Source organism: Phacochoerus africanus, chromosome 3 (assembly GCF_016906955.1).
Source record: "Phacochoerus africanus isolate WHEZ1 chromosome 3, ROS_Pafr_v1, whole genome shotgun sequence".
NCBI lineage: Eukaryota > Metazoa > Chordata > Mammalia > Artiodactyla > Suidae > Phacochoerus > Phacochoerus africanus.
This window is the reverse complement of record NC_062546.1, coordinates 147034992-147043758: the sequence shown is the minus strand read 5'-3', so window position 1 is coordinate 147043758 and position 8767 is coordinate 147034992. Positions and strand designations below refer to the sequence as shown.

Sequence of the window (8767 nt, the reverse complement as noted above, 5' to 3'; positions counted from 1 at the left end):
TCTTGGACTGCAGAACATGAGACCTCTACATTTGCCATGGATAATACCATTAATCCTTTCTTCACATAAGATTTCCTTCCTACTTTCAATGACTCCTTTACTGGCATCATTAACTTCTTCTGGACCTAGTGTCAGCAATGATTTACCAGAAGAAATGTTCAAATAAGGTTACTTTTGGCAGACAATCAAAATGACCTTTTTACTTCTTAGCTTCTTCTCTAGCAAGAATAAAAACTTTATTGAGTACTTACAATATGGCAGGCACTATTCCGAGTTCTTTGTGTCTATTGTTTCATTTAATTCTCATAAATAACTGTGTGAGGTAGATGCTATTATTATCCCCATTTCATAGATAAGGAATCTTGGAAAGGTTAAATAATTCGCTCAAGATTTCACAATTAATAAGTGTCCTTCTCTGTCCATCAGATGTAAGTCATTTAATACCCTAAATAGAAAAGCATCCTGGAGAGAAATAAATTGAGAAAGGATAAGACCAAATCCATCACCAAGACATTCCATCAGAGCTGTGGTCCTGATAGGCCTAGCTTTTCCCTAAATATTGGCTTACAATCACATTCTCATTACTCATATCTAAACTATATATAGCAACAATATGTCATCTAGAGAAGAATGGCTATAGCAGTTGATGCTAACAGATTTCAGTGTATGTCTCTTTTTACTTTGGCTGCTGTCCTATTTAATTGGCAAATCATTCCTAATCAGAGCACTGAAAAGAATAAAATTTAAAAGCAAGTTACTTAGTTTCTCTGAGCCTAGATATCTGTTCACAAACATATGACCCCTGCTTTCCTTATGTTTTGGAGGTAGGATGGAGAATGGAAGTGCGGTTGACTATAGTTTATACTAACAAGGCTAATGCCATGGTTTTAAATTCTTTCATGTATTTTTATATCTTTTCTCTATGCTCTCTGCGGATTATGCCCTTAATCTTTGTCCTGAACTGCTGATCTTCAGAGGGACCCAGGAGAAGATGAGTCCACCGTTTCTACTGGGGAAAAAAAAACAAAACAACAGCAACAAAAAAACACATCAAACTGTGGGACACTGGATGGGTAAGTTGCATATTGTCAGTTGGTACTCTTCTCCTCACAGGTTTCCTGTTATCTCATGTTTCTGGAACCGAAGACCTGTCCCCCACACAACTCAGACACTCTTGCTGGCTGGGTTCTACCAATGAAAAGCACTCAGGTGAGATTAGAAGATGGGAGGAAAGCAGAAGTCATTAGGCAGCAATGAGGGTGGAAATGTGGCCTTGTGGTTTTCTGCTCCAAGGCCATGGCTTTCAATGGCATGTATGATGTCATGAGATCTGAGCAACACAACTTTTTCCTTCTACCCAGTCCTAGCATTTTCTTGCAGTTACATGTCTTTGAATGACCCTTTACTTTTCTTAGTGGCACTCCCAGCCTTTCCAATATATATATATATTTTTTCCTTTTCTTAGTGGCACTCCCAGCCTTTCCAATATATATTTTTTTTCCTTTCCAATGTTTTTGTCATCAGTTCTCTATATTAAATCTCCACCAGTCCTCCTGTTTGAAATGGAGCGGTTTCTATTTCCTGGTCTAGACACCAACTTGAAAGTTGGTAGAGTGGAATTTGTAAGAGCCAATATGGTCATCTTCACAGACAATTTGATCTGTTGACTGATTTTATTTATTATAACATGCAAATCATTAGAGCTTAAAGATAATTTATATAAGGTAGAGTAAATGCTAAGTAGGCATACATAAAGCGTCTGTCTAGCCCTAATGGATTATATCCTCAGAACAAAAAGTAGTAATAGGAAACAAACAACACAAGGAAAAAAACCACCTTAAACAATTTTCAGTAGTAATATCCTAGGTAGAAGTGGTGGTGGTATTTGAGATTCTTCTAGAGCATTGCGTGATAAAGTGAATGAATAATTATTCTGGTGTCACTGTGTGTCATGTTTTTCCAAGTGATAAAAAGGGGACACAGATGTAAGATCCATGAGGTTAAGTCAAAAACTATGTCATCCTGAATTGCAATTGGGATGAACAGTTTAGACCCATGAGATATTTTATCTTTAAATATATATTTTCACCAAACCCTAGAAACAATGACTGATCCATTAAAGATGAGCACCTTTAGTGCATAGATTGTCATCTTTAAATATAATTTCCCATTTTAAGGAACCAAGGCTTCGTGGAGAAATGGCTGATTCTAGACCCAGGGCAGGAAATATCCAAGATGATTCTGGAACATTTTGCCATGCTACAAAGCAAGAAAGCCACCAAAGACCAATCCTGTTGTCTCAAATAGCTCAGGAGACAACTTAAAGAAGTTTCCGGTGGCTAAATATGGGTCAATATGAACATCAGCAAGAGTAAGAACTCTAATGGACTGAAACACATAAAATACACTTAAATACATGAGATTATAGTCATTAAAGACAGGAAACATCATTGGCCACCTTTGGAAGGAGCCAACTCATATAGTGGATGATTAATTCCTTTCTTCTGCCTTTCTTTTATGAGCTCTATCTCCAGTAATCCAATAATTGATTGGGGGAAATTCCTTTTTTTGTAAAAGGATTCCAGCTAATAAAAGAAGGAAGATAGAGTTAGAAAATCACTGTTCTGTTATCCCTAATAAATTAATGGATCTAGGCAGTGATCATCTAACTTTTTGATACCAATTCCAACGTGTGTGTGTGTGTGTGTGTGTGTGTGTGTGTGTATGTATGGTCGGGAGTTTCCCACACTGCCAAGCAATTCTTGGACACCAGCTAGGTGTCCTGTGATTCAAATCAATTTGGACACTGTCTATTTGGAGATGATATCAAAACCCACACCTCAAGGGCTTAGTCCCACAAGCTGCCCTTCACTTCAGATGCCACACTAGTGCTTCTGACCAATGGGGTACAGATTGGTGGTTCCGGCAACCCCCTCCTTGGGTTTAATTAATTTGCTAGGGTGGCTCATAGAACTCAAGAAACATACTACTTACTAGTTACCAGTTTAATATAAAAGGATAGGGCAGATGGAAGAGAGGTATAGGGGGGGATTTGGGGAAGAGGCTCAGAGCTTCCATGGTCTCCCAGTGTTGTACTCTCTCCTAATCTCCATGTATTCACCAATCTACAAACTCTCCAAACCCCATTCTTTTGGGTTTCTATGGAGGCCTCATTACATAGGCATGATTGATTAAATCGTTGGCCACTGGCGATTGATTTAACCTCCAGATCCTCTTCTCTCCCTGGAGGTGAAGGGGGTGGAACTGAAAATTTCAGTCCTCTAATCACGTGGCTGGTGCTCCTGGCAACCAGCCCCCATCCTTGAGTTCCTCCAAAAGTCACCTCATTAACATAACAAAAGACACCTTTGTTGCTCTCAGCATTTTGGAAATTCCAAGGGTTTTAGGAGCTCTGTGCCAGAAATGTGAAGACCAAATATATATTTCTTATTATAAATCACAGTATCACATCATCAGTGACTGCTAACATTACAAAAAGACAGTAAACCAGATAGTATGTGGAACTACGCAACACTATCTATAACATATACCTGCCAAAAAAATTGAACGAAATTCTAATAAATCCTCTTGAACTAACTACCAAATTACTTAGAACAGAGGAAAATGTTAAACCACACCATGGAATGAAGTCAGTAAAACTAAGTCTGTGGGTTTTGACAGACACATAAATTGTATGTACACACATTGTAATGTGTACGTAAATTGTAGGAAAAAAGGAGTGGAGGGGAGTCTACAGATTAAAAGAGACTTGAGAAAAGCTGAATACTTGCAATGTGAAGTCTTTTTGGATCGTGATCCAAATAAAATCATGAGACAACTGGGGAAATGTCAACACTGACTGCTTAATTAATTATGGAAGAAATTATTAATTTTCTTTTGGCTCAAGAATTTTGTGGTCTTGTTTTAAAAGATTCTTTATCTTTTATAGACACATATTGAAGTATTTGTGGAGAAATGATGTCACAAATTAAATTTATTCGAGTTTACCTAGGGAAGGGGGGATTATGGGGATATGGTGAATCAAAATTGGCCATGAGTTGATCATGGTGACAGCTGGATGATGGGTACATGGTGGCTTATGCTATTACTCTCTCTGCTTTTGTATATGTTAGGACTTTTCTACAATGAAAGGGGAAATGATCCTAGAGAGGCCTAACTAGAAGATCCTCTCAGCACCCTGGTTTTAGGAAATTGAATGTTGTCTGTTAGTTGAAGTGGCTGCTGCCTACTAAGAGTTCCAGAGATATTTCTACATGTGGGGGTGTTACCTCAGATCTTAAATATGTTTTGGAACCAAATTGGTGCCCTTCTGCTTGAAAGATGCAAAGACCTATGAGCCTCAAAAAGAATGTGTTTCCATTTGCTGCTGTAACAAATTACCACAACCTATGAGGCTTAAAACAACATAAATTTATTATCTTATAGTTCTGGAGGTTGGAAGTCCAGAATGAGTTTCCCTGGGCTAAAACCGTGGTGACACAAGGGCTGCTTTCCTTCTGGAGGCACTAGGGAAGATTTTGCTCCTTGGCTTCCCCATCTGCTGCCTACATTCCCTGGGCCCATGTTTGCATGCCTCTGCTGTCTCCTCACATCTCCTCCTCTGGCTCTGCTGCTTCTCTCTTCCACTTATGAGGATCTTTATGATTACACTGGTCCCACCCGGATAACCTCCTCATCTCACAATTCTTACTCACATCTGCAGCATCCCTTTTGCCATGTAAGATAACATATTCAAACGTTCTGGGGATTAGGATGTAGACATCTTTGGGGGGCCGTTATTTTGCCACAAAGAGAAATGAAGAAGTTGGGAAACAGGATAAGGAAAGTATATCAGTCAGGATTGAGCCAGGAAATAGGAACCAGTCTAATAGTTTAAACAGAGGACATTTAATACAGGGAATTTGCTACACGAAAGATGGAACATCTGAAAAGTCAAACAAAGGATGGTAAAGTACCCCAGAGTTTAACCATAGCAGAAGCTACTGTGACTTCTAGCATGGAAGGGCACAGGAAGGAGACGATGTTATCAGAGTCCAGATGCCAAGGCCATGCTGTGAGAGTCATGGCAGAGGCTTCCCAGTGGACACTGGGAGCGGGAAGGTATGGACTGTCTGATGGGAGCTGGAGTCCCAGAGGAGGCAAGAGCATCCCTGGGAAATACAGTAGCTTCTTTTTATCTGTGGTGGTGGTGTTCCAGAAAGTCTCTGTGCATAGTGAATTAGAAAATAGCAAACCCGGAGTTCCCGTCGTGGCGCAGTGGTTAACGAATCCGACTAGGAACCATGAGGTTGCGGGTTCGGTCCCTGCCCTTGCTCAGTGGGTTAATGATCCGGCGTTGCCGTGAGCTGTGGTGTAGGTTGCAGACGCGGCTCGGATCCCGAGTTGCTGTAGCTCTGGCGTAGGCCGGTGGCTACAGCTCTGATTCAACCCCTAGCCTGGGAACCTCCATATGCCGCGGGAGCGGCCCAAGAAATAGCAACAACAACAAAAAAAGACAAAAGACAAAAAAAAAAAAAAAGAAAATAGCAAACCCTTGCTCCTAGGGAAAATACAGGGTTAGGTTCCTGTGAGCCTCTGGTCACAATATTTTCTTCAACTGATCAATATACAACCTTGTTTCATGTGTATTTCTGTTTAAAGTCAACTGTATATAGTTTAAAGTCAACTATATAGCTGGCTTCCTTAATATTTAACTCATGGCCAACAGCAGTATAACTCATGCCTGAATGAAGCTTATTTAACTCAGGCATTTTCTCTGTGAGATACATCACTGCCTTCTTGTGCTTGGGAGCATCAGATAGCACTTTGGCATTGTGCTTGGGGGCAATTTTAAACAGTGAAGTCACCAAAAAAGCACAAAAATGAGAAAAAACATGGTACTAAATACCCTCTGAAAAAGGCACTTATTCACAGTATGAGAGCTGAGACAAGAAGGCAGAGCATTATTACCTTGTTGGACCTCAGCTGGGAACATGTGCATCAGTGACTCAGATGTTTCACTGCTCTGTGTGTGTCCATGAATGCCCACAAAGGCCCCATAAGTATTGATTTTGGAGTTACAAATAAATGTGGTAAGTAGGCAAATTTACAAATATGGAACCATGAATAACGAAGCTGAACTGCTCTTCTCAGGACAGCGATGGAATAATACCCTGGATTCTCCCTGCCTCCCACCCTCCCCCAGGGTTCTCTCTGGCTAAGTCAGTTGCAAGGGAGTCTGAGAAGCAGAGTTGGCAGGAAAAGGATGGAGAACATCTGATTATGAAGAGGTGGTGGTACGCAGCACACAAGGTTGAAAGGACTAAGATTTGGTGGTGAAAGAACTAATGAGAAGCATTTAAGGCACTTAATAATTGCCTGAGATTTACAGACCTTATTATAGAGGGGGATAATGACAGGCTGTTTTTAATTTCCATGGACACGGTATCAACGGATGTAAGTGGAAATAGAAGTTATGCATGGAAGATTTATGAAAACTCTTTTACCTGTAAGGACTGAGATCTGAAAATACTTTAGAAGGGATGAAGGCGGACGGACTTCCCTTCCTTCGACGTGTTAAAGGACCAGGCACCTATTTTTTTGCAGTTGGGGGTGGCTGGCCCCATCTGGAGGTAGGTGCCTGCTCTGTGGGGTCCGAGTTGGCCCTCGCTCTAATTCTGTTTATGGTTAATATCACCTTGAACTCCGGAGAGTAGCAAATGCCACAGCAGCTGCCTTGCTGTCTTAGATCTGAGAGAGGAAAAGAAACCTGTTGTGGCAGAAGGGTGATGGATAGAAAGCAAATCAAGCAAAAGATCATTTCAGCACAGGGCTTGGTGGCTTACTTGAGTAAGTGATTTATGACACAATGTTTTTATTTGATCTGGCATTACAGGGATAAATTATTGAGTGCTAATTGTATGTTGATAAGCTGTTCCTGCTTAAATTTATTCCTTCCTCAGTTTGTGTTAATTGGGGCATATTGGAACAGAAGGGGAATTGCCCACTTACTGCCTGGTTTGGTTTATGCTGTCGCTAAAATGCCGGGTTGTAATTGCGTCTTCACTGTTATTCATACCAAGTGAATAAGGGAGCTCCTACCTGGGGACTTTTTTCCTTTCCATTAATGCATATTTCTTTTTTCTCATAAATGAAATGTTAAAGAATAATATCACTTCTATTTACTGGTTTAAATTTACTCAAGCTGCAGCAGAAGGTAGGGTCAGAGGTGGACTGGCAGAAGGCTGGGGAGTTTTGAATGCAGAGTTTATCATTTGAAATTTAAATTCTCTTTCGATAAAGCCGTCATGGGGAGGTGGGGGGAGTCTGGGTGGGGGGAAGGCAAGTAAGAGGTCAGGTTATTGCAATGTTTCTTGCGTGGGTGGCTCTATCTTGACTAATCTCTCCTCTCTCTCTCCTGTCCCCCCATGAAGGGACTTGAGTGGCAATGCAGTGCGAGAGGTCAGCAACCAGATTCTGTGTGTGCCACGTAAAGACAGGTGTGGGGTGGTAACTGCCAGATTTTCAGGTCTTGTTTCTCCAGGATGGGGGTGGATGGGGAGGTGGATGGGTGGAGTGGTAACTGCCTGATTTTCAGGTCTTGATTACTCCGTGATAAGTAATCTAACTCCAGGAAAGTTGAGTGAGTCCAGATTTTAAGAACCCAATGTGGACACAAAACAGCAAATGGCCAGCAGGATTATGAGTAGAAAAGCTGGGATGAGATTAAAGGAAATCAGCAAGGGTAGAGGAAATAGTAATATTCCAGACAGGCACACCGGAATCAGGGGACCTTAGGGCTGTCCGTGAGTCACTGCACATGGCCCAAGGGGAGACTTGTAAACACTAATCCCAGGCACAGAGCCCCGCTCCGCCTTGGCTTTATGAATTCTGCTGGATGTGGGCAGGTGTGTACCTGGCTGTAAACCCGAGAGAGGTGGACCCCGCAGGTGCCAGGAGCTCCTGGCTGCAGCAGGAATGGTGGGTACCGCTTTCCAGGCCTGTTCCTGGGACTCGAGGCCCCTTCTACTTCTCCAGGCTCTGCTGTGACACCCCTCCTTCTCCCAGTTTTCTTCTTAGATGTCACCTAGAATCTCTTGCTTCTGGCTCATCTCTCTCTATTTTCTCCTTCTATTTTCTATTAAAATAGACAAGAGTTCCCTTTAAGTTATCATTCGTGCAGCTTCCCTAGTCAAAGTAGAAGGAACCTCGCTGGCCTCTGTGTAGAGATTACTATTGAGGATCAGGGGAGTGTAGGGACTTAGAGATACCTCACTCTGTACATACTGAAAGAACCTCGTTATTGGGTAGTTCACTCACCAAATTGCCCTAGAGGTGTGGACTGTGAGGGCATGGGCCAGGCTGGAATTTCAGAGAATGGCTCTAGTTCATTTGTGAAGCCATTTTGGCTGTTGGTTGGTTAATTAAAACAGGGGTCATAATTACAGGGTGATTGGCTAAAATGTCAGTGTAAGTCTGATGTCCTTCCTTGGGGAAGAACAGCGGCTGGTGTTGGCAGTCTCAGCCTCACTGTTGCAGCCTTGCAAGGTCTACTAAAGCATCACACCCAGCAATCCTTCTCAGAGATCTCACCAAATAATGGAGGAAGAGTAGGAGAGGTGGCACAGACCTGCATTCTAGCTTGGGTTTCACTTGACGAGACTCCGTCTTCCCTTTTCCCAGGAATCTGGGACCTCTTGGGGAAGATTCTGGCTCCTGAGGAGCCTGGGGTCAAGAACTGGCTCCCCTTAGCCACACCAGTGCCTGG

The 8767-nt window shown here is 42.1% G+C and overlaps 1 long non-coding RNA gene across 1 annotated transcript in view; it reads left to right on the top strand.

The window, feature by feature from the left end:
- The first annotated feature begins 941 nt into the window (after positions 1 to 941).
- The window catches only part of LOC125122229 (uncharacterized), a 75534-nt gene continuing 67708 nt past the window's right edge, over positions 942 to 8767 (top strand). The window contains exon 1 of the long non-coding RNA XR_007133733.1: positions 942 to 1073. This is a non-coding gene — a long non-coding RNA (uncharacterized LOC125122229). The remainder of the gene's footprint in view (positions 1074 to 8767) is intronic.